The 24,759-nt window shown below is 42.8% G+C and overlaps 11 non-coding genes across 11 annotated transcripts; all 11 read right to left on the bottom strand.

The window, feature by feature from the left end:
• Positions 1 to 11,955: 11,955 nt before the first annotated feature.
• Positions 11,956 to 12,029, bottom strand: trnan-guu (transfer RNA asparagine (anticodon GUU)). Its single transcript has one exon. It is a non-coding gene; the product is annotated as a tRNA-Asn (tRNA).
• Positions 12,030 to 12,901: 872 nt separating this feature from the next.
• On the bottom strand, positions 12,902 to 12,975 carry trnan-guu (transfer RNA asparagine (anticodon GUU)). The gene has a single exon. It is a non-coding gene; the product is annotated as a tRNA-Asn (tRNA).
• An 872-nt stretch (positions 12,976 to 13,847) lies between these two features.
• Positions 13,848 to 13,921, bottom strand: trnan-guu (transfer RNA asparagine (anticodon GUU)). Its single transcript has one exon. It is a non-coding gene; the product is annotated as a tRNA-Asn (tRNA).
• Positions 13,922 to 14,792: 871 nt separating this feature from the next.
• Positions 14,793 to 14,866, bottom strand: trnan-guu (transfer RNA asparagine (anticodon GUU)). Its single transcript has one exon. It is a non-coding gene; the product is annotated as a tRNA-Asn (tRNA).
• An 872-nt stretch (positions 14,867 to 15,738) lies between these two features.
• trnan-guu (transfer RNA asparagine (anticodon GUU)) lies at positions 15,739 to 15,812 on the bottom strand. Its single transcript has one exon. It is a non-coding gene; the product is annotated as a tRNA-Asn (tRNA).
• Positions 15,813 to 16,684: 872 nt separating this feature from the next.
• trnan-guu (transfer RNA asparagine (anticodon GUU)) lies at positions 16,685 to 16,758 on the bottom strand. Its single transcript has one exon. It is a non-coding gene; the product is annotated as a tRNA-Asn (tRNA).
• Positions 16,759 to 19,912: 3,154 nt separating this feature from the next.
• On the bottom strand, positions 19,913 to 19,986 carry trnan-guu (transfer RNA asparagine (anticodon GUU)). Its single transcript has one exon. It is a non-coding gene; the product is annotated as a tRNA-Asn (tRNA).
• An 872-nt stretch (positions 19,987 to 20,858) lies between these two features.
• trnan-guu (transfer RNA asparagine (anticodon GUU)) lies at positions 20,859 to 20,932 on the bottom strand. Its single transcript has one exon. It is a non-coding gene; the product is annotated as a tRNA-Asn (tRNA).
• Positions 20,933 to 21,804: 872 nt separating this feature from the next.
• Positions 21,805 to 21,878, bottom strand: trnan-guu (transfer RNA asparagine (anticodon GUU)). The gene has a single exon. It is a non-coding gene; the product is annotated as a tRNA-Asn (tRNA).
• Positions 21,879 to 22,750: 872 nt separating this feature from the next.
• Positions 22,751 to 22,824, bottom strand: trnan-guu (transfer RNA asparagine (anticodon GUU)). The gene has a single exon. It is a non-coding gene; the product is annotated as a tRNA-Asn (tRNA).
• Positions 22,825 to 24,272: 1,448 nt separating this feature from the next.
• trnan-guu (transfer RNA asparagine (anticodon GUU)) lies at positions 24,273 to 24,346 on the bottom strand. The gene has a single exon. It is a non-coding gene; the product is annotated as a tRNA-Asn (tRNA).
• Positions 24,347 to 24,759: the final 413 nt, after the last annotated feature.

The raw sequence follows: 24,759 nt of genomic DNA, 5'->3' as shown, positions 1-24,759 counted from the left end.
GATCCACATAATCATTTATCAGTGATCTTGTCACTATCACTGTGAAGGATGTTGTGTGTGTGTGTGTGTGTGTGTGTGTGTGTGTGTGTGTGTGTGTGTGTGTGTGTGTGTGTGTGTGTGTGTGTGTGTGTGTGTGTGTGTGTGTGTGTGTGTGTGTGTGTGTGTGTGTGTGCGTGCGTGTCTGTGTAGAAATGTGTACTACTTTATTTATTTTCTACAACTACCTCAGAACCTGACGGTGATTTGCTGTTCTCTAGTAACTCCTGGACCGTCTACATCAGTCCTAGTAGGAGTGGTTGTGGTCCTGGTTGTTGCTGGTGTTCTACTGGCCATTCTCCCGGTACTGCTGTGTCGATATAAAAACTCCAAAGGTGAGATTTTATAATTTCTCATGTAACTTTTTCATTAATGTTTAGGATATAAATGTCTAATTACAAAAGTTTAAAACAGTATGCATTTCTCATTACAGGTTCATGTTGAAACAGAATATTCTCACGAGTACACCTGTCTTTCAACTATGTTCCTTTTCGTACAGTAAAATCTAATCTGTGTGTTCCATGACTCTCTATTTCCCTGTAGGCCCCCCCAGCCCCAGAGGACTAACCTGAACCCCCAACAGGACCAATGATCTACCCAGGGACGAGCTCCTGATGCTGGGTATAAACATCCGCAGCATGGTCAGTCTCTTAGTCCAGACCACTCTACCCTCTCTGTAACCTCACACACTGACTTTTCACCATCCACTTGTGTACAACATGTTACCATACTCTATGTCCCTAGGCAAGCTGAGGGAAAACCGTCCAATAAATCTTTCACTCTCTTCTTTGACCAACAGGTGGCGCTAACATCTATGATACAATCACTCCATCAGACAATAATGACAGTGGTACTGTACACTATCTTAAAGTTTAGCATGAATACAGCGTAGAGTTGTTGTTGCAGTTGTTCTTCATATGTTTAATATTACTGACATACTAACAGTAAGTAGAGATATTAGTGTATTACCTGTATATTTCAGATGCTGGTGCTGCTACTGCTGGACCAAGTGAGGTCACGTACGCACAGATTCAACTCAAAAATTTGGACAAGAAAAAGATAAGTACTTCTCCACTGTCACGTAAATTAATACAAAATGTAGCAGTGTTTTTACTCAATTATAAGCAGTAACTGACTTGATGTTGATGCGACCTATGCTGAGGTTGACCTTAAACAGAAGGCCAAAGCCAAGAAGAAGAAAAGTACGACTGGACATCCCTCCTTTCATATTCCCCCTATCAAAACCTCACACCTCTGACGCATATTGACTAGCAGTATAATATTTTGTGTCACACCCTGATCTGTTTCACCGGTCTTTGTGATTGTCTCCACCACCTCTAGGTGTCACCCATCTTTCCCATTATCCCTTGTGTATTTATACATGTGTTTCCTGTTTGTCTGTTGCCAGTTCGTTTTGTTTCTACAAGCCTACCAGAGGATTTCACGCTGCTCCTGTCTCTCGATTGTTCCTGTTTTCTTGTTTCCCTGGAGTTGACCATTCTGCCTGCCCTGACCCTGAGCCTGCCTGCCATCCTGTACCTTTGCCCCACCTTTCTGGATTACTGACCTCTGCCTACCCTGACCCTGAGCCTGCATGCTGTCCTGTTCCTTTTCCACACCTATATGGATTACTGACCCCTGCCTGCCCATGACCTGTCTTTTGCCTGCCCCTGTTGGATTAATAAACTGTTGTTACTTCGACATTGTCTGCATCTGGGTCTTACCTGAAACGTAATAGTATGAACTGGCCATGACTGACCCAGCAGACCCGGGGCCAACTGCTCAAAGCCATCTCCTCCAAATGAGCCACCATCTGCACTCATGAGGAATTGCTTTGTGGCCTTATAGAAGGGGTCCAAACGTTGGCTGAACACCATGAACGGGCGTTGGACATTTTGCTGGAGCAATTCCGCGGCTTGCCTGGGAGACAGCCTACCACGGTGGTAACCTCACAGCCCCTGAGTAACTCAGCTGTTAGCAGCGTCGTCTCATTGGTCACTCCACCTTCTCGGGAGATCCGCTTACTTCCCCCGGAACGCTTCAGTGGAGAGCTGAGCACCTGTCAGGCGTTTCTAGCTCAGTGTGCCCTCATCTTCGAGCTTCAGCCCTCCTCCTTCCCCTCGGATTGATCCAAGATGGCCTACCTCATTACGCTGATTTCCGGGAGGGCTCTCACCTGGGCTACCGCTGTATGGGAACAACAACCGACCATATGTGTTAGTCTGGAGGTGTTCTTGGGTGACGTGAAGATGTGGTTTTGATGCTTCTCTCTGGGAGAGAAGCTGCCCGTAAAATAATCCAGCTTCGGCAGGACTTCCTTCAGTGTGGCAGACAATGCAGTGAATTTCCACATGATGGCAGCGGAGAGTGCTTGGGACCAGGAAGCGCTATTCGATATGTTCCTGCACAGGGTTTCGGAGGAGGTCAAGGACGAGCTTGCTGCTCGGGAGTTACCAACTGATCTCGATTCCTTCCCCGCATTGACCATCAGAATCAATTGGTAATTACGGGAACGACATAGGGAGAGTTCATTTGATTTCGCTCGCACGTCCAGTGATTCCACCTTGCCTCCGAGTCATCCCGGAAGTCCCCGATGGTCCCATTGCCGATAGAACCCGAGGCTTCCCGACCTCCCCGGAGAGTTGCCGAAGACGGCTGAGTCACCACTTTCAAAGCCTATGCAACTAGGCAGAGCTGGGCTTTCGCCAGCTGAATGGCAATACAGGATCAACACTAAGAGTTGTCTGTATTCCTGGACTCTTGGTAATTTTGTGTCTTCTTGTACTTTAAAAAGACCAGGCTCACCGGTAGGAGCGAGTACTCCGGTGGGCCATATGGAGAACTTTTCTGCTTCCCTTGATCGAACCCCTTTTCATGCCATTCTGCTGTGGGGAAACCAGTCTAAATCTTCCCGGGGCTCATTGACTCTGGGGTCGACGAGAGCTTTTTGGACACTACCCTGGCTTCCGAGCTGAACATCCCCATTCAGCCCCTCTCCATTCCCATGGATGTTAGGGCACTGGATGTGAGCTCCATTGGCCGGGTCACTCATAATACCACTCCCTGTGTCAGCGAATCACACTGAAACTATTCCATTTCTGCTCATCAAGTCTCCTCAGATTCCCGTGGTTTTAGGAATCTCCTGGCTCCAGCAACACAATCCCCTCATCAACTGGTCTACTGGTGCCATCATAGGCTGGAGTCTGTGATGCCATGCCCATTGTCTGAAGTCAGCGCAACCTGCCCCGGGACATCTTCCTGGGGGCTCGGAAGGTGCCCCGGACCTCTCCGCCATTCCCGCGGAGTACCAGGATCATCGGGAGGTGTTCAACAAGGCAAGGGCCATTTCACTGCACCGACCATATGACTACGGGATTGACCTTCTCCTTAGCACCACTCCGCCCCGTTTGACAACTGTACTCGCTGTCGAGACCAAGGCTATGGAGACCTACATTGGGGACTCCCTACCCGCAGGTTTATCCATCCGTCTTCCTCTCCTGCTGGCGCAGGGTTCTTCTTTGTGGAGAAGAAGGACAAGACCCTGCACCCGTACATCGACTACCGGGGACCCAATGACATTACGGTGATGAACCGCTACTCGCTACCACTCATCTCCTCAGCCTTCAAGCCGCTCCAGGGGGCCACCGTGTTTTCCAAACTGGATCTACGGATGCCTACCACCAAATGCGGATATGGGAAGGGGATGAGTAGAAGACCCCCTTCAACACGGCCAGTGGCCACTGTGAGTATTTGGCCATGCTATTTGGCCTCACCAACGCCCCTGCTGTGTTACAGGCTTTGATACATGATGTTCTCCGTGACATGTTGAACTGGTTCGTCTTCGTCTACATTGATGACATCCTAATCTTCTCCCGCTCCCCCCAAGAACATGTGCTCCGCTCCATGTCTGACAGGTTCTTCAACGCCTCCTGGAGAATCAGCTGTTAGCTGTTAAGGAAGAGAAGTGCGAGTTGCATCGCTCCACCATCCCCTTTCTGTCGTACATCATCTCCGCTGGGAGTGTCCAGATGGATTCCGGGAAGGTGAGAGTGGTAGTGGATTGGCCAGGGTGCAGATGCAAAGTTTCCTGGGGTTCGCCAACTTTAATCGCCGCTTCATCCTGGGTTACAGCACCCTGGCTTCCCCACTGTCAGCACTCACCTCTCCCAAGGTTCCGTTCACGTGGTACCCTGCTGTTGACCGGGCGTTCCGGGACCTCAAACACCACTTCACCACTGCTCACATCTTGGTTCATCCTGACCCTTCCCTTCAGTTCATGGTGGAGGCCGATGCTTCTGATGTAGGAGTGGGGGCGGTCCTGTCCCAGTGTTCTGCCCTGGACCTGAAGCTACATCCCTGTGCCTTCTTCTCCCATCCCCTCAAAGCCATGGAGAAATATTACGATGTGGGGAATCGATAGCTTCTCGCAGTGATGATGGCGTTGAAGGAATGGAGGCACTGGCTGGAACAGACGGATCATTTGTTCATTGTATGGCCCGACCACAAAATTTGAATCAAATCAAACTTTATTTGCCACATGCGCCGAATATAACAAGTGTAGACTTTACAGTGAAATGCTCACTTACAAGCCCTTAACCAACAGTGCAGTTCAAGAGTAGGCTAAAATAAACACAATAAGAATAACAATAACGAGGCTATATACAGTGGGTACTGGTACCAACTCAGTGTACAGGCTAGGTGACTTAATCTTTACAGGTGGGGGCGAAGTGACAATGCATAGGTAACAAACAAACAGCGAGTAGCAGCAGTACACAAGGGGGGCGGTCATGTAAATTGTCTGGTTGCGATATTTAGGAATTGTTCAGCAGTCGAATGGCTTGGGGGTAGAAGCTATTGAGGAGCCTTTTGGTCCCAGACTTGACTGACACTCCGGTACCACTTGCCGTGCGGTAGCAGGGAAAACTGTCTATAACTTGGGTGACTGGAATCTTTGACAATTTTATGGGCTTTCCTCTGACACCGCCTATTATAGGTCCTGGATGGCAGGAAGCTTGGCCCCAGTGATGTACTGGGCCATTCACACTACCCTCTGTAGCACCTTACGGTCAGATGCCGAGCAGTTGCCATACCAGACGGTGATAGAACCTTTTGAGGATCTGGGAACCCAGGCCAAATATTTTCAGTCTCCAGAGGGGGAGAGGGTATTGGTGTGTTTGGACCATGAAAGTTCATTGGTGATGTGGACACCAAGGAACTTGAAACTCTGTTCGGCCTGCCTTTTCCTGTAGTCCATGATCAAGACAAACGAGATGATTGGTTGTTGTCCTGGCGTCCTCCACAACGCCAGTTCTCTGACCTCCTCCCTATAGGCCATGTCATCGTTGTCAGTGATCAGCCCTACCACTGTTGTGTCATCAGCAAACTTAATGATGGTGTTGGAGTCGTGTTTGTCCAAGCAGTAGTGGATGAACAGGGAATACAGGAGGGGACTAAGTACACACCCCTGATGGGCCCCAGTGTTAAGGATCAGTGTGAGCCGAGCTGTAGACGATGAACAGCATTCTCGAGAAAGGGCTGTGTGGAGTGCGATTGAGATTGCGTCATCTGTGGATCTGTTGGGGTGGTATGCGAATTGGAGTGGGTCTAGGGTGTCCGGGAGGATGCTGTTGATGTGAGTCATGACCAGCCTTTCAAGGCACTTCATGGCTACCAACGAGAATGCTACGGGGAGGTAATCATTTAAGCAGGTTATCTTCGCTTCCTTGGGCACAGGGACTATGATGGTCTGCTTGAAACATGTAGGTATTACAGACTCAGACTCGGTCAGGGAGAGGTTGAAAATGTCAGTGAAGACACTTTACAGTTGGTCCGCGCATGCTTTGAGTACACGTCCTGGAAATCCATCTGGCCCTGTGGCTCTGTGAATGTTGACCTGCTTAAAGGTTTTGTTCATATCGGCTACCGAGAGCATTATCACACAGTCATCCAGAACAGCTGGTGCTCTCGTGCATGGTTCAGTGTTGCTTGCCTCGAAGGCTCGCGTCAATGGGCAGCTCGCGTCTGGGTTTCCCTTTGTAGTCCATAATAGTTTTCAAGCCCTGCCACATCCGACGAGCATCAGAGACGGTGTAGTAGGTTTCAATCTTAACTTGTTGAGTGTAGGGGGCAGTATTTTGGTTTTTGGCAAAAAACAATATTTGAAACTGCCTATTTCTCAGCCCCAGAAACTAGAATATGCATATAATTGTCAGATTAGGATAGAAAACACTCTAAAGTTTCCAAAACTGTCAAAATATTGTATGCGAGTATAACAGAACTGATATTGCAGGCGAAAGCCTGAGGAATATCCAATCAGGAAGTGCCTCTTATTTTGAAACCTCTGTTCCTATGCATGCCTATCCTCCATTTAAAGAGATATCAACCAGATTCCCTTTTCTGTGGCTTCCCTAAGGTGTCAACAGTCTTTAGACATAGTTTCAGGCTTTTATTTTGAAAAATTAGCGTGAAGGATGACATTGCGTAAGTGGATAGGTGGGGGCTCTCAAAGTGAGTTTTGCGCAAGTAAATACGCCATTGTTCCTCCCACTGTTATTGAAAAAGCTACACATTCGGTTGCTATAATATCGAATATATATTTTAAAAACTACCTGAAGATTGATTATAAAAAATGTTTGACATGTTTCTGTGGACATTATAGATATTATTTGGAATATACGTCTGCGTTGTGGTGACAGCTCTTTCCTGTGGATTTCTGAACATAACGCGACAAACAAACGTCGGTATTTTGGGTATAAAAATGATCTTTATGGAACAAAAGGAACATTTGTTGTGTAACTGGGAGTCTCATGAGTGAAAACATTCGAAGATCATCAAAGGTAAGCAATTTTTTGATTGCTTTTCAGATTTTCGTGACCTAGCTACACAATACTTAGTGTACATAATGTTATGTTATGCTATCGATAATCTTACACAAACGCTTGGATTGCTTTCGCAGTAAAGCATAATTTCAAAATCTGAGACGACAGGTGGATTAACAAAATGTTAAACTGTGTTTTCCTATATTGCACTTGTGATTTCATGAATATAATTATTTAAAAAACAATATTATTTGACTGTGGCGCTATGCTATTCAGCGGTTGCTGATGACAATTACCCCGCTACTGGGATGGGTAGCGTCAACAAGTTAATCCTGTATTGACTCTCTGCTTGTTTGATGGTTCATGTGAGGGCATAGCGGGACTTCTTATAAGTGTCCGGATTCATCTCCCGCTCCTTGAAAGCGTCAGCTCTAGCCTTTAGCTCGATGCAGATGTTGCCTGTAATCCATGGCTTCTGGTTGGGATATGTACGTACAGTCACTGTGGGGACAACGTCATCGATGCACTTATTGATGAAGCCGATGACTGAGGTGGTGTATTCCTCAATGCCATTGGATGAATCCTGGAACATATTCCAGTCTGTGCTAGCAGAACAGTCCTGTAGTGTAGCATCTGCATCATCTGTCCACTTCCGTATTGAACGAGTCACTGGTACTTCCTGCTTTAGTTTTTGCTTGTAAGCAGGAATCAGGATGTAATAATTGTGGTCAGATTTACAAAATGAAGGGCGGGGGAGAGCTTTGTGTCTATCCCTTTGTGTGGAGTAAAGGTTGTCTAGGATTTTTTTTCCCTGGTTGCACATGTGACATAAAAATTAATTAAAGTCCCCGGCCACTAGGAGCGCCGAATGGCCAGTAGAACACCAGCAACAACCAGGCCCACAACCACTCCTACTAGGACTGATGTAGAGGGTCCAGGAGTTACACCTGGAGAGAGAACAGCAAATCACCGTCAGACTCTGAGGTAGTTGTAGAAAATAAATAAAGTAAAATTTCTACACAGGCACGCACGCACGCACACACACACACACACACACACACACACACACACACACACACACACACACACACACACACACACACACACACACACACACACACACACACACACACACACACACACACACACACACACACAACACAATTCACAGTGATAGTGACAGGATCACTGATGATTGATGATATGGATCTGAACTGGATCTCTCCCTGACACCAGTAGAGACGCTGGTCTGACTCAGCAGCTCTACTGGTGGTGAAGGTGGCTCCTGTTGTAGTGTGTCTGCCAGACAAGGTCTCTACTTTCTAAGTGTTGTCTTTCTACCATGTATAGCTCCAGCCACTACCGACTGAACACGTCAGAGTTCCTGTCTCTCCAGTGTATGCCGGGTTTGGATTCACGGTCAGTGCAGTTTCAGGAAGAGCTAAGAAAACAGAGAGCAGAAAATCAAAAACATCTGGATACATGCTTGGTCATGTAAAATAATGTATCCGTTGCAGTTAAGTTTTGATTGAAGTTGAGTTTACATACTCTATGTTGACTCCATTCAGTTAGAATTTACACTGTTTACAGTACGGTATTTACATTAATCCTCCTTGGCTCAGAATTTAGAAAGTCCAGATAGTGATTGAAGATAAATAGTGAGCTCACCAGTGACGCTGATGTGGAAAGATAAGCTGAGATATGAATTATGGGGCGGTCTTGTCCTTGTCCCCTCACACTGGTACTGACCAGCCTGGTCAGAGAGGGAGGTGGTGGTGGTTTTACTGGTCTGACTTGAAAGCTGTTCTTCATTTATTAACCAGTAGTAAATCCAGTCTGTGTCGTCTGATAGTTCACACTGCAGCTTGACAGTGTCTCCGGGGTAGTGACTATCTTCACTGAGGCTGTTGGCAGAGCTGTGGAAACAGTTCATTGAAGACAAATGCAGTTAGTGCATCAATCAGTTAAAAGTATATTCTTAGTACCCTATACCTGTCACCATCAGTCTGACTGAATCACCAAACTCAGAATGCTTCTTCTGATCAATATGTGTTCCGACACTTGTAGTAACCACTGTCTGAACTCTTAACCTCACTGATCTCATATTCATGCTTCCTACTAAGGAAGTCTACACTATCCTTGCTCCATGTGTATTTCCAGTCAGTGACTTCTCCCCTATGTATGTTACAAGACAGCGGAGTCAATCACCACCTTCCGGAGACACCTGAAACCCCACCTCTTTAAGGAATACCTAGGATAGGATAAAGTAATCCTTCTCACCCCCCTTAAAAGATTTAGATGCACTATTGTAAAGTGGCTGTTCCACTGGATGTCATAAGGTGAATGCACCAATTTGTAAGTCGCTCTGGATAAGAGCGTCTGCTAAATGACTTAAATGTAAATGTAATGTTACAACTGAGAGTGACAGACTCTCCACTGAACACAAAATCACCACTCATTAATCTCTTAAATTTATCTCACTGTAGCGAAGGAACCCTCAAACATTTACAATAATCACAACTTGATACTACAACACATCCAACAAATATAGCATTTTGTATTTATTGTGGTTGTCAGCACATTTTTAGAAGCATTGAGTTAGCATCAATCTTTAGTTCCTGGGTAATGACCTGGTTAAATGCACACCAACACACTAACCAGGTCTGCATGGCATCGGCTATACAATCTTAGGTTCTCACAGTGATGCAACATCTATGTAGGGTGGTCACATTCTTACTTCATATCTCTACCATATTTGCTGCAATTTCCTTTTAGTGCCGTTTAGTAAGGTTTTGCACTGTTTTCTCAATAAGGATAAAAAAACGAAAACAAATCTAAAGCATGAAACTATCTTCATTTCCATTCATGTCTTAGTAAATCAGGTAATTAATTCATTCTTAGTAAATTAGGTAATTTTGTTCATAAACAAACACACTAACTCTGTCATCATATAGGAAGTAGAGGGGTTTGTCAGAAGGACTGTAGTTGTAGAGAAAGTCACTTGTCTGTGAGAACAGAATTGAGCATACCTTGCTCTGTTTGCTACTAGGTAAGTACGGTCTGCTTAGATCACGCCTCTTCACCGTCAAACACAAAAACAGAGAGAGAAAGATTCAAGAGACATAAAAAGACTGAGAAAAAAATAGTAGCGTGTTTATATTCTGACCAATTTCTCCTTACAGTTGGCTACATGGTCTCCCACTGGTTCCTTCCTCATTATTGGAAGAATTAAGACCTGAATTGATGATATCAGAGCTTGTGGTTTGATATTAGAATGTGTAGATGTTTGTTTCAAGTTGCACCCACAATAACTAGACAGATACATCTTTACACCCCTTAACAACAATGAATACACTTTTGGAATCTCTTTAGATTTATCCAAAGCATTTGACGCGGTTGATCATGAAATATTACTTTCAAAATTGCATTATTACGGTTTTCATGATTAGACATATAATTGGTTACATAGTTATGGTTATGATAGAGAACAATTTGTTCATGCAAACGGATGTTTATCTACCAGGGCCAAGATATCCTGTGGCGTCCCACAGGGTTCGATAATTGGGACTTTTTTTTATTCCTGATCTAATTCAATGACCTTGCTGCTGTGTCTTCTACCCTCCTTCCAATTGTCTATGGCCAACATTTCTGAATGTTTCCAGATAAATAAATAATATGTAAATATTTAAAAAATATCTCATGTTATTGTATTCACCAGTAAGAATAACAAATATATATTTATTTTAAAGAACCAGAATCTCAATTGGTGGTAATGAAATGGAACAACTCACATCCACTAGTGTAACATATAGCTGGGAGTCAGACCGCAAGTGCATGAACCACAAGTTGTGTATATCAACATGAACCACAGTCAATACTCCCTGGGGAATGGAACTAAGGAAGTGACAGATATAGGGGAGGTAATCAGTCAAGTGATAGAGTCCAGGTGTGCGTAATGATGGGTGCCAGGTGCGCGTAACGATGGTTGCCAGGGCCGGTGGTTAGTAAACCAACAATGTCGAACACCGGAGGGGACGAGCGGGAGAAGACTTGACAACTCGATTCCTCAGAGTTCTAATTGATGAAAAGTTATCGTGGAAAGATCATATTCTATTTGTCTGGAGCAAAGTGATGAAATCTGGTGGTATTATCAGAAAGATTAGTGGTTTGGTTCATCAGGATTGCGTCCTAACTATAGCTTAATTTAACCATTTCGAATTTACTGTAATATTGTCTGAGCCAGGACATATACCTCCTACCTACACAAATTACTCATCAGACAAAATACATTTGCAAGACTAGCCACATCCAGTAATTACCTGGCTCCATCTGCTCCTTTGTTAAAGAATCTCAACATCATGTCTGTTGACGACATTAATGTACTCCAAAAATGCACTTAAACCTCTCATACCTCCCAGACAGTTTACGTAAACCCTTCAATGGATTAGATTTGATACAGATTAATTCTGAAATCATATCAAATCCAATTTTATTAGTCACATGAGCTGAATACAACAGGTGTGGAACTTACAGTGAAATGCTTACTTACGAGCCCCTATCCAACAAGGCAGTTAAAATAATAACAGATAAGATTATTAAGAGATAAAAGTAACAGGTCATTAAAAAGCAGCAGTAAAACAACAACAGCGAGACTATATACAGAGGGGTACCGATACAGAGTCAATGTGTGTGGGTACCGATTAGTTGAGGTAGTATGTACATGTAGGTAGAGTTATTGAAGTGCATCGAAAGTGCAGCAACATTTTCAAGGAAGTAGCCCTGTAGTTTTCTAATGTTTGTTAGCTTTTTTGAATGGCCTTAAAAGGGCAAAAAGCAGCCATTTTACCAGTAGGTATAGCAACTTGTCATCTTTCATGTTCAACAACACACCAATCACATGTGACAACAGGAAACACAGCAGGTCAAAAGCAAGCTTTCTGTAAGGCCAGGAAGGTCTTCCATATCACTAGAAACAGAAAGACAGCATCCCTGGGTGGGAAAAAAATCACCAACTTTTAAATTAAGAGTCAAACTCACCAACCAATTGCACCACAGAGACTTGTCATATCCACATTATGGAGCACAACAAACTGAGAACTGTCGTCCCTGGGTGGGCTCGAACCACCAACCTTTAGATTAACAGTCTAACGCGCTAACCAATTGCGCCACAGAGACTTATAGTGTATTTGACCCTGACACTTGATCGCTGGCCATTTGTGCTCTCATCCAACTGTACATGGAGTTTACGAAACAACAACACTTTGTTCCAATGGTTGTGTTAACGTGCATCGAAGGTGCAGCAACATTTTCAAGGAAGTAGACCTGTAGTTTTCTAATATTTGTTAGCTTTTTGAATGGCCTTAAAAGGGCAAAAATGTAGCGCAATGTTCGTCAGCGCAACATTATATTGAAAGGCATCTGGCAGGAGTAAATTCAGCCACAATCTCAAATATATTCTGATAAATATATATTTTAAACAACTGCATTTTCACAAATGTAATATATAATCGCCAAGCCCATTCAAAATAATAAGGGGACTGACTCTGGAAGAATGATGAAGTGGCTAGTCACTTTCATGGCGTATAGGCGTACATATACACACAAACACACTGGACAAACATTGTCCTTCTCGCGAGATAAATATAAATGCTAAGGTTATTCATGCCAGATTGACATCATTTACTTTGTCATACTATCCAGATTAATAAGAATAAATCATATGTTCCTTGGAGAACACAGAATGATCAAGCTATTGAGTAACAGAAGATCAGAGACCATTGACAGCCATTTTACCAGTAGGTATAGCAACTTGTCATCTTTCATGTTCAACAACACACCAATCACTTGTGACAACAGGAAACACAGCAGGTCAAAAGCAAGCTGACTGTAAGGCCAGGAAGGTCTTCCATATCACTAGAAACAGAAGGACAGCATCCCTGGGTGGGCTCAAATCACCAACTTTTAAATTAAGAGTCAAACTCACCAACCAATTGCACCACAGAGACTTGTCATATCCACATAATGGAGCACAACAAAATGAGAACTGTAGTCCCTGGGTGGGCTCGAACCACCAACCTTTAGATTAACAGTCTAACGCGCTAACCAATTGCGCCACAGAGTCTTATGGTCTATTTGACCCTGACGCTTGATCGCTGGCCATTTGTGCTCTCATCCAACTGTACATGGAGTTTACGAAACAACAACACTTTGTTCCAATGGTTGTGTTAGCGTGCATCGAAGGTGCAGCAACATTTTCAAGGAAGTAGACCTGTAGTTTTCTAATATTTGTTAGCTTTTTGAATGGCCTTAAAAGGGCAAAAATGTAGTGCAATGTTCGTCAGCGCAACATTATATTGAAAGGCATCTGGCAGGAGTAAATTCAGCCACAATCTCAAATATATTCTGATAAATATATATTTTAAACAACTGCATTTTCACAAATGTAATATATAATCGCCAAGCCCATTCAAAATAATAAGGGGACTGACTCTGGAAGAATGATGAAGTGGCTAGTCACTTTCATGGCGTATAGGCGTACATATACACACAAACACACTGGACAAACATTGTCCTTCTCGCGAGATAAATATAAATGCTAAGGTTATTCATGCCAGATTGACATCATTTACGTTGTCATACTATCCAGATTAATAAGAATAAATTATATGTTCCTTGGAGAACACAGAATGATCAAGCTATTGAGTAACAGAAGATCAGAGACCATTGACAGCCATTTTACCAGTAGGTATAGCAACTTGTCATCTTTCATGTTCAACAACACCCCAATCACATGTGACAACAGTAAACACAGCAGGTCAAAAGCAAGCTTACTGTAAGGCCAGGAAGGTCTTCCATATCACTAGAAACAGAAGGACAGCATCCCTGGGTGGGCTCAAATCACCAACTTTTAAATTAAGAGTCAAACTCACCAACCAATTGCACCACAGAGACTTGTCATATCCACATCATGGAGCACAACAAACTGAGAACTGTCGTCCCTGGGTGGGCTCGAACCACCAACCTTTAGATTAACAGTCTAACGCGCTAACCAATTGCGCCACAGAGACTTATGGTGTATTTGACCCTGACGCTTGATCGCTGGCCATTTGTGCTCTCATCCAACTGTACATGGAGTTTACGAAACAACAACACTTTGTTCCAATGGTTGTGTTAACGTGCATCGAAGGTGCAGCAACATTTTCAAGGAAGTAGACCTGTAGTTTTCTAATATTTGTTAGCTTTTTGAATGGCCTTAAAAGGGCAAAAATGTAGCGCAATGTTCGTCAGCGCAACATTATATTGAAAGGCATCTGGCAGGAGTAAATTCAGCCACAATCTCAAATATATTCTGATAAATATATATTTTAAACAACTGCATTTTCACAAATGTAATATATAATCGCCAAGCCCATTCAAAATAATAAGGGGACTGACTCTGGAAGAATGATGAAGTGGCTAGTCACTTTCATGGCGTATAGGCGTACATATACACACAAACACACTGGACAAACATTGTCCTTCTCGCGAGATAAATATAAATGCTAAGGTTATTCATGCCAGATTGACATCATTTACGTTGTCATACTATCCAGATTAATAAGAATAAATTATATGTTCCTTGGAGAACACAGAATGATCAAGCTATTGAGTAACAGAAGATCAGAGACCATTGACAGCCATTTTACCAGTAGGTATAGCAACTTGTCATCTTTCATGTTCAACAACACACCAATCACATGTGACAACAGGAAACACAGCAGGTCAAAAGCAAGCTTACTGTAAGGCCAGGAAGGTCTTCCATATCAAAAGAAACAGAAAGACAGCATTCCTGGGTGGCTCAAATCACCAACTTTTAAATTAAGAGTCAAACTCACCAACCAATTGCACCACAGAGACTTGTCATATCCACATCATGGAGCACAACAAACTGAGAACTGTCGTCCCTGGGTGGGCTCGAACCACCAACCTTTAGATTAACAGTCTAACGCGCTAACCAATTGCGCCACAGAGACTTGTGGTGTATTTGACCCTGACGCTTGATCGCTGGCCATTTGTGCTCTCATCCAACTGTACATGGAGTTTACGAAACAACAACACTTTGTTCCAATGGTTGTGTTAACGTGCATCGAAGGTGCAGCAACATTTTCAAGGAAGTAGACCTGTAGTTTTCTAATATTTGTTAGCTTTTTGAATGGCCTTAAAAGGGCAAAAATGTAGCGCAATGTTCGTCAGCGCAACATTATATTGAAAGGCATCTGGCAGGAGTAAATTCAGCCACAATCTCAAATATATTCTGATAAATATATATTTTAAACAACTGCATTTTCACAAATGTAATATATAATCGCCAAGCCCATTCAAAATAATAAGGGGACTGACTCTGGAAGAATGATGAAGTGGCTAGTCACTTTCATGGCGTATAGGCGTACATATACACACAAACACACTGGACAAACATTGTCCTTCTCGCGAGATAAATATAAATGCTAAGGTTATTCATGCCAGATTGACATCATTTACGTTGTCATACTATCCAGATTAATAAGAATAAATTATATGTTCCTTGGAGAACACAGAATGATCAAGCTATTGAGTAACAGAAGATCAGAGACCATTGACAGCCATTTTACCAGTAGGTATAGCAACTTGTCATCTTTCATGTTCAACAACACACCAATCACATGTGACAACAGGAAACACAGCAGGTCAAAAGCAAGCTTTCTGTAAGGCCAGGAAGGTCTTCCATATCACTAGAAACAGAAAGACAGCATTCCTGGGTGGGCTCAAATCACCAACTTTTAAATTAAGAGTCAAACTCACCAACCAATTGCACCACAGAGACTTGTCATATCCACATTATGGAGCACAACAAACTGAGAACTGTCGTCCCTGGGTGGGCTCGAACCACCAACCTTTAGATTAACAGTCTAACGCGCTAACCAATTGCGCCACAGAGACTTATAGTGTATTTGACCCTGACACTTGATCGCTGGCCATTTGTGCTCTCATCCAACTGTACATGGAGTTTACGAAACAACAACACTTTGTTCCAATGGTTGTGTTAACGTGCATCGAAGGTGCAGCAACATTTTCAAGGAAGTAGACCTGTAGTTTTCTAATATTTGTTAGCTTTTTGAATGGCCTTAAAAGGGCAAAAATGTAGCGCAATGTTCGTCAGCGCAACATTATATTGAAAGGCATCTGGCAGGAGTAAATTCAGCCACAATCTCAAATATATTCTGATAAATATATATTTTAAACAACTGCATTTTCACAAATGTAATATATAATCGCCAAGCCCATTCAAAATAATAAGGGGACTGACTCTGGAAGAATGATGAAGTGGCTAGTCACTTTCATGGCGTATAGGCGTACATATACACACAAACACACTGGACAAACATTGTCCTTCTCGCGAGATAAATATAAATGCTAAGGTTATTCATGCCAGATTGACATCATTTACGTTGTCATACTATCCAGATTAATAAGAATAAATTATATGTTCCTTGGAGAACACAGAATGATCAAGCTATTGAGTAACAGAAGATCAGAGACCATTGACAGCCATTTTACCAGTAGGTATAGCAACTTGTCATCTTTCATGTTCAACAACACACCAATCACATGTGACAACAGGAAACACAGCAGGTCAAAAGCAAGCTTTCTGTAAGGCCAGGAAGGTCTTCCATATCACTAGAAACAGAAAGACAGCATTCCTGGGTGGGCTCAAATCACCAACTTTTAAATTAAGAGTCAAACTCACCAACCAATTGCACCACAGAGACTTGTCATATCCACATTATGGAGCACAACAAACTGAGAACTGTCGTCCCTGGGTGGGCTCGAACCACCAACCTTTAGATTAACAGTCTAACGCGCTAACCAATTGCGCCACAGAGACTTATAGTGTATTTGACCCTGACACTTGATCGCTGGCCATTTGTGCTCTCATCCAACTGTACATGGAGTTTACGAAACAACAACACTTTGTTCCAATGGTTGTGTTAACGTGCATCGAAGGTGCAGCAACATTTTCAAGGAAGTAGACCTGTAGTTTTCTAATATTTGTTAGCTTTTTGAATGGCCTTAAAAGGGCAAAAATGTAGCGCAATGTTCGTCAGCGCAACATTATATTGAAAGGCATCTGGCAGGAGTAAATTCAGCCACAATCTCAAATATATTCTGATAAATATATATTTTAAACAACTGCATTTTCACAAATGTAATATATAATCGCCAAGCCCATTCAAAATAATAAGGGGACTGACTCTGGAAGAATGTGAATCGACCAGCACAAAAACATCCTGTGGCGGACTGCATTTTACCAGTAGGTATAGCCCCGTGATATGCAACTGTTCAGGGAAGTCAGGAACCAATCACATCCAGTCAGTCAGGAAAGCTAAGGTCCAGCTTCTTCAGGCAGAAGTTTGCATCCTGTAGCTCCAACAGAAAAAGTTCTGGGACACTGTGAAGTCCATGGAGAACAAGAGCACTCTTTCCCAGCTGCCCACTGCACTGAGGCTAGGAAACACGGTCTCCCCGATAAATCCATGATTATCGAAAACTTCAATAAGCACTTCTCAACGGCTGGCCATGCCTTCCGCCTGGCTACTCCAACCTCGGCCAACAGCTCCATCCCCCCGTAGTTCCTCACCCAAGCCTCTCCAGGTTCTCCTTTACCCAAATCCAGATAGCAGATGTTCTGAAAGAGCTGCAAAACCTGGAGTACAAATCAGCTGGGCTTGACAATCTGGACCCGCTATTTCTGAAACTATCTGCGCCATTATTCCCGCAACCCTCTATTACCAGCCTGTTCAACCTCTCTTTCATATCGTCTGAGATCCCCAAGGATTGAAAGCTGCCGCAGTCATCCCCCCCTCTTCAAAGGGGGAGACACCCTGGACCCAAACTGCTATAGACCTATCAATCCATCCTGCCCTGCCTATCTAAGGTCTTCAAAAGCCAAGTCAACAAACAGGTCACTGACCATCTCGAATCCCACCGTACCTTCTCCGCTGTGCAATCTGGTAACAGCCGGTCAGGTGCACCTCAGCCACACTCAAGGTACTAAACGATATCATAACCGCCATCGATAAAAGACAGTACTGTGCAGCCGTCTTCATCGACCTCAAGGCCGACTCTGTCAATCACCATATTCTTATCGGCAGACTCAACAGCCTCGGTTTTCGGATGACTGCCTTGCCTGGTTCACCAATTACTTTGCAGACAGAGTTCAGTGTGTCAAATCGGAGGGCATGCTGTCCGGTCCTCTGGCAGTCTCTATGGGGGTGCCACAGGGTTCAATTCTCGGGCCGACTCTTTTCTCTGTATATATCAATGATGTTGCTCTTGCTGATCCGGGCGATTCCCTGATCCACCTCTACGCAGACGAAACACCATTCTATATACTTTCCGGCCCGTCATTGGACACTGTGCTATCAAACCTCCAAACCTTCAATGCCATACAGCACTCCTTCCGTGGCCTCCAACTGCTCTTAAACGCGAGTAAAACCAAATGCATGCTTTTCAACCGATCGCTGCCTGCACCCGCATGCCCGACTAGGCATCACCACCCTGGATGGTTCCGACCTTGAATATGTGGACATCTATAAGTACCTAGGTGTCTGGCTAGACTGCAAACTCTCCTTCCAGACTCACATCAAACATCTCAATCAAAATCAAATCAAGAGTCGGCTTTTATTCCGTAACAAAGCCTCCTTCACTCACGCTGCCAAGCTTACCCTAGTAAAACTGACTATCCTACCGATCCTCGACTTCGGCGATGTCATCTACAAAATGGCTTCCAACACTCTACTCAGCAAACTGGATGCAGTCTATCACAGTGCCATCCGTTTTGTCACTAAAGCACCTTATACCACCCACCACTGACAGACTTGTATGCTCCAGTAGGCTGGCCCTCACTACATATCCGTCGCCAGACCCACTGGCTCCAGGTCATCTACAAGTCCATGCTAGGTAAAGCTCCGCCTTATCTCAGTTCACTGGTCACGATGGCAACACCCATCCGTAGACACTGCGCTCCAGCAGGTGTATCTCACTGATCATCCCTAAAGCCAACACTCATTTGGCCGCCTTGTCCAGTACTCTGCTGCCTGTGACTGGAGCAACAAAAATCGCTGAAGTTGAGACTTTTATCTCCCTCACCAACTTCAAACATCAGCTATCCGAGCAGCTAACCGATCGCTGCAGCTGTACATAGTCTATAGGTAAATACCCTCACCCATTTTCACCTACCTCATTCCCATACTGTTTTTATACTGTTTTTATTTATTTACTTTTCTGCTCTTTTGCACACCAATATCTCTACCTGTACATGACCATCTGATCATTTATCACTCAGTGTTAATCTGCAAAATTGTATTATTCGCCTACCTCCTCATGCCTTTTGCACACATTGTATATAGACTGCCCATTTTTTCTACTGTGTTATTGACTTGCTAATTGTTTACTCCATGTGTAACTCTGTGTTGTCTGTTCACACTGCTATGCTTTATCTTGGCCAGGTCGCAGTTGCAAATGAGAACTTGTTCTCAACTAGCCTACCTGGTTAAATAAAGGTGAAATAAAATAAATAAAATTAAAATAAACATACACACACAAACACACTGGACAAACATTGTCCTTCTTGCGAGACAAATATAAATGCTAAGGTTATTCATGCCAGATTGACATCATTTACGTTGTCATACTAGCCAGATTAATAAGAATAAATTATATGTTCCTTGGAGAACACAGAATGATCAAGCTATTGAGTAACAGAAGATCAGAGACCATTGACAGCCATTTTACCAGTAGGTATAGCAACTTGTCATCTTTCATGTTCAACAACACACCAATCACATGTGACAACAGGAAACACAGCAGGTCAAAAGCAAGCTTACTGTAAGGTCTTCCATATCACTAGAAACAGAGAGACAGCATTCCTGGGTGGGCTCAAATCACCAACTTTTAAATTAAGAGTCAAACTCACCAACCAATTGCACCACAGAGACTTGTCATATCCACATAATGGAGCACAACAAACTGAGAACTGTCGTCCCTGGGTGGGCTCGAACCACCAACCTTTAGATTAACAGTCTAACGCGCTAACCAATTGCGCCACAGAGACTTGTGGTGTATTTGACCCTGACGCTTGATCGCTGGCCATTTGTGCTCTCATCCAACTGTACATGGAGTTTACGAAACAACAACACTTTGTTCCAATGGTTGTGTTAACGTGCATCGAAGGTGCAGCAACATTTTCAAGGAAGTAGACCTGTAGTTTTCTAATATTTGTTAGCTTTTTGAATGGCCTTAAAAGGGCAAAAATGTAGCTCAATGTTTGTCAGCGCAACATTATATTGAAAGGCATCTGGCAGGAGTAAATTCAGCCACAATCTCAAATATATTCTGATAAATATATATTTTAAACAACTGCATTTTCACAAATGTAATATATAATCGCCAAGCCCATTCAAAATAATAAGGGGACTGACTCTGGAAGAATGATGAAGTGGCTAGTCACTTTCATGGCGTATAGGCGTACATACACACACAAACACACTGGACAAACATTGTCCTTCTCGCGAGATAAATATAAATGCTAAGGTTATTCATGCCAGATTGACATCATTTACGTTGTCATACTATCCAGATTAATAAGAATAAATTATATGTTCCTTGGAGAACACAGAATGATCAAGCTATTGAGTAACAGAAGATCAGAGACCATTGACAGCCATTTTACCAGTAGGTATAGCAACTTGTCATCTTTCATGTTCAACAACACACCAATCACATGTGACAACAGGAAACACAGCAGGTCAAAAGCAAGCTTACTGTAAGGCCAGGAAGGTCTTCCATATCACTAGAAACAGAGAGACAGCATTCCTGGGTGGGCTCAAATCACCAACTTTTAAATTAAGAGTCAAACTCACCAACCAATTGCACCACAGAGACTTGTCATATCCACATCATGGAGCACAACAAACTGAGAACTGTCGTCCCTGGGTGGGCTCGAACCACCAACCTTTAGATTAACAGTCTAACGCGCTAACCAATTGCGCCACAGAGACTTGTGGTGTATTTGACCCTGACGCTTGATCGCTGGCCATTTGTGCTCTCATCCAACTGTACATGGAGTTTACGAAACAACAACACTTTGTTCCAATGGTTGTGTTAACGTGCATCGAAGGTGCAGCAACATTTTCAAGGAAGTAGACCTGTAGTTTTCTAATATTTGTTAGCTTTTTGAATGGCCTTAAAAGGGCAAAAATGTAGCGCAATGTTCGTCAGCGCAACATTATATTGAAAGGCATCTGGCAGGAGTAAATTCAGCCACAATCTCAAATATATTCTGATAAATATATATTTTAAACAACTGCATTTTCACAAATGTAATATATAATCGCCAAGCCCATTCAAAATAATAAGGGGACTGACTCTGGAAGAATGATGAAGTGGCTAGTCACTTTCATGGCGTATAGGCGTACATACACACACAAACACACTGGACAAACATTGTCCTTCTCGCGAGATAAATATAAATGCTAAGGTTATTCATGCCAGATTGACATCATTTACGTTGTCATACTATCCAGATTAATAAGAATAAATTATATGTTCCTTGGAGAACACAGAATGATCAAGCTATTGAGTAACAGAAGATCAGAGACCATTGACAGCCATTTTACCAGTAGGTATAGCAACTTGTCATCTTTCATGTTCAACAACACACCAATCACATGTGACAACAGGAAACACAGCAGGTCAAAAGCAAGCTTACTGTAAGGCCAGGAAGGTCTTCCATATCACTAGAAACAGAAAGACAGCATTCCTGGGTGGGCTCAAATCACCAACTTTTAAATTAAGAGTCAAACTCACCAACCAATTGCACCACAGAGACTTGTCATATCCACATCATGGAGCACAACAAACTGAGAACTGTCGTCCCTGGGTGGGCTCGAACCACCAACCTTTAGATTAACAGTCTAACGCGCTAACCAATTGCGCCACAGAGACTTGTGGTGTATTTGACCCTGACGCTTGATCGCTGGCCATTTGTGCTCTCATCCAACTGTACATGGAGTTTACGAAACAACAACACTTTGTTCCAATGGTTGTGTTAACGTGCATCGAAGGTGCAGCAACATTTTCAAGGAAGTAGACCTGTAGTTTTCTAATATTTGTTAGCTTTTTGAATGGCCTTAAAAGGGCAAAAATGTAGCGCAATGTTCGTCAGCGCAACATTATATTGAAAGGCATCTGGCAGGAGTAAATTCAGCCACAATCTCAAATATATTCTGATAAATATATATTTTAAACAACTGCATTTTCACAAATGTAATATATAATCGCCAAGCCCATTCAAAATAATAAGGGGACTGACTCTGGAAGAATGATGAAGTGGCTAGTCACTTTCATGGCGTATAGGCGTACATATACACACAAACACACTGGACAAACATTGTCCTTCTCGCGAGATAAATATAAATGCTAAGGTTATTCATGCCAGATTGACATCATTTACGTTGTCATACTATCCAGATTAATAAGAATAAATTATATGTTCCTTGGAGAACACAGAATGATCAAGCTATTGAGTAACAGAAGATCAGAGACCATTGACAGCCATTTTACCAGTAGGTATAGCAACTTGTCATCTTTCATGTTCAACAACACACCAATCACATGTGACAACAGGAAACACAGCAGGTCAAAAGCAAGCTTACTGTAAGGCCAGGAAGGTCTTCCATATCACTAGAAACAGAAAGACAGCATTCCTGGGTGGGCTCAAATCACCAACTTTTAAATTAAGAGTCAAACTCACCAACCAATTGCACCACAGAGACTTGTCATATCCACATCATGGAGCACAACAAACTGAGAACTGTCGTCCCTGGGTGGGCTCGAACCACCAACCTTTAGATTAACAGTCTAACGCGCTAACCAATTGCGCCACAGAGACTTGTGGTGTATTTGACCCTGACGCTTGATCGCTGGCCATTTGTGCTCTCATCCAACTGTACATGGAGTTTACGAAACAACAACACTTTGTTCCAATGGTTGTGTTAACGTGCATCGAAGGTGCAGCAACATTTTCAAGGAAGTAGACCTGTAGTTTTCTAATATTTGTTAGCTTTTTGAATGGCCTTAAAAGGGCAAAAATGTAGCGCAATGTTCGTCAGCGCAACATTATATTGAAAGGCATCTGGCAGGAGTAAATTCAGCCACAATCTCAAATATATTCTGATAAATATATATTTTAAACAACTGCATTTTCACAAATGTAATATATAATCGCCAAGCCCATTCAAAATAATAAGGGGACTGACTCTGGAAGAATGATGAAGTGGCTAGTCACTTTCATGGCGTATAGGCGTACATACACACACAAACACACTGGACAAACATTGTCCTTCTCGCGAGATAAATATAAATGCTAAGGTTATTCATGCCAGATTGACATCATTTACGTTGTCATACTATCCAGATTAATAAGAATAAATTATATGTTCCTTGGAGAACACAGAATGATCAAGCTATTGAGTAACAGAAGATCTGACGCTTGATCGCTGGTCATTTGTGCTCTCATCCAACTGTACATGGAGTTTACGAAACAACAACACTTTGTTCCAATGGTTGTGTTAACGTGCATCTAAGGTGCAGCAACATTTTCAAGGAAGTAGACCTGTAGTTTTCTAATATTCGTTAGCTTTTTGAATGGCCTTAAAAGGGCAAAAATGTAGCGCAATGTTCGTCAGCGCAACATTATATTGAAAGGCATCTGGCAGGAGTAAATTCAGCCACAATCTCAAATATATTCTGATAAATATATATTTTAAACAACTGCATTTTCACAAATGTAATATATAATCGCCAAGCCCATTCAAAATAATAAGGGGACTGACTCTGGAAGAATGATGAAGTGGCTAGTCACTTTCATGGCGTATAGGCGTACATATACACACAAACACACTGGACAAACATTGTCCTTCTCGCGAGATAAATATAAATGCTAAGGTTATTCATGCCAGATTGACATCATTTACGTTGTCATACTAGCCAGATTAATAAGAATAAATTATATGTTCCTTGGAGAACACAGAATGAACAAGCTATTGAGTAACAGAAGATCAGAGACCATTGACAGCCATTTTACCAGTAGGTATAGCAACTTGTCATCTTTCATGTTCAACAACACACCAATCACATGTGACAACAGGAAACACAGCAGGTCAAAAGCAAGCTTACTGTAAGGCCAGGAAGGTCTTCCATATCACTAGAAACAGAAAGACAGCATCCCTGGGTGGGCTCAAATCACCAACTTTTAAATTAAGAGTCTAACTCAACAACCAATTGCACCACAGAGACTTGTCATATCCACATCATGGAGCACAACAAACTGAGAACTGTCGTCCCTGGGTGGGCTCGAACCACCAACCTTTAGATTAACAGTCTAACGCGCTAACCAATTGCGCCACAGAGACTTGTGGTGTATTTGACCCTGACGCTTGATCGCTGGCCATTTGTGCTCTCATCCAACTGTACATGGAGTTTACGAAACAACAACACTTTGTTCCAATGGTTGTGTTAACGTGCATCGAAGGTGCAGCAACATTTTCAAGGAAGTAGACCTGTAGTTTTCTAATATTTGTTAGCTTTTTGAATGGCCTTAAAAGGGCAAAAATGTAGCGCAATGTTCGTCAGCGCAACATTATATTGAAAGGCATCTGGCAGGAGTAAATTCAGCCACAATCTCAAATATATTCTGATAAATATATATTTTAAACAACTGCATTTTCACAAATGTAATATATAATCGCCAAGCCCATTCAAAATAATAAGGGGACTGACTCTGGAAGAATGATGAAGTGGCTAGTCACTTTCATGGCGTATAGGC

This window comes from Oncorhynchus keta, chromosome 13 (assembly GCF_023373465.1).
Source record: "Oncorhynchus keta strain PuntledgeMale-10-30-2019 chromosome 13, Oket_V2, whole genome shotgun sequence".
Taxonomy (NCBI): Eukaryota; Metazoa; Chordata; class Actinopteri; order Salmoniformes; family Salmonidae; genus Oncorhynchus; species Oncorhynchus keta.
This window is presented reverse-complemented; position numbering and strand designations above follow the sequence as displayed.